Here is a 1,430-nt window from a genome sequence, read left to right on the forward strand (position 1 = left end):
CTTGGGGAAGTCACTTCACTTCTCGGACGGGCTTGGGAGTCAGAGATCGTGGGTTCTAATCCCGGCTTTGCCACTTATCAGCTGTGTGACTTCGGGCCAGTCGTTTAACTTCTCTGGGCCTCAGTGACCTCATCGGTCAAAGGGGGATGAAGCCTGTGAGCCCCAGAGGGGACGGCCTGCTTATCCCGTATCTCCCCCAGCGCTTAGAACGGTGCTGGGCCCACAGTAAGCGCTTAACAAATACCAGCACGATTATTAGACGGCGAGGCCCACGTGGGACAACCCGATGAGCTCCTATCTACCCCAGCGCTTAGAACGGTGCTCGGCCCCTCGTCGGTCCCTCACCGACACCATCCTTCTTAAGTAGTATTAATTACGAAGGGCGGGAGTGGGGATGAGGATGGAGGGCCTTCCGACTTGTGGGCACGCCTCGGTGTCACCCAGCCTGCCTCTGGGCCTGGGCCTGGGCCTCCCTCCTCTGCCGGGCTTCAAAGTCTTCTGAAGGACACATCGCCTCCTCCTCCTCCTCCTCCTCCTCCGGGAGGCCTGCCCTCATTAGGCCCTCATTAGGCCCTCATTAGGCCCTGCCCTCTGTCCCTGGCTTCCCCTCATGGGCGGGGGCGGGGCTTAGAGGTGAAGGGGGTGGGGCTTAGCGGTGAAAGGGCGGGGCTTAGCGGGGAGGGGGCGGGGCTTAGAGGGAGGGGCGGTCTTAGAAGTGAAAGGGCGGGGCTTAGAGGGGAGGGGCCGGGGGCAGAGGGGAAGGGGTGGGGCGTAGAGGCGAGGGGCGGGGCTTAGAGGGGAGGGGCCGGGTGCAGGGGAGGGGGCGGGGCTTAGAGGCGAGGGCGGGGCTTAGGAGAGGGCGGGGCTTAGAGAGGAGGGGCTTAGCGGGAAGGGGGCGGGGCGCAGAGAGAAAGGGGCGGGCACAGAGACGAAGGGGCGGGGTTTAGAGGTGAAGGGCGGGGCTTAGGGTTTAGAGGGGAGGGCGTGGTCTAGAGGTGAAGGGGCGGGGTTTAGCGAGGAGAGGGCGGGGCTTAGAGGTGAAGGGGGCGGGCGCAGTGTGTCGCCGGGTGTGTGTGTGTGTGTGTGTGTGTGTCCCCGGTGGTGCGGTGCGGTGCGGGCTCCGCGCGGGTCCGGTCCGGGCCGGGGGATCCGGAAGTGTCCTCCTCTTGCTCCTGCTCCTGCTCCTGCTCCTGCCCCTGCCCGCTCCCCGGCGGGGATCGTTGCGGGGGTGGGCGCGGGGGTCGGGGTCGGCTCAGGCTGGGCCGGTCCCGGCGGCGGGCGGGGAGTGGTGTGGCGATGGGGCGGCCCGGCCCGTCCGACCACGGCCGCCGCCCCGACGCCGCCCCGCAGGCCGGGAGCGGGCGGCGGCGATGAGCCGGGGCCCGGGCCCGGCGGGGGGGAGGAGGACGAGCGGGACGAGCGGGCCGGGG

The sequence above is a fragment of the Ornithorhynchus anatinus genome, chromosome 14 (assembly GCF_004115215.2).
Source record: "Ornithorhynchus anatinus isolate Pmale09 chromosome 14, mOrnAna1.pri.v4, whole genome shotgun sequence".
NCBI lineage: Eukaryota > Metazoa > Chordata > Mammalia > Monotremata > Ornithorhynchidae > Ornithorhynchus > Ornithorhynchus anatinus.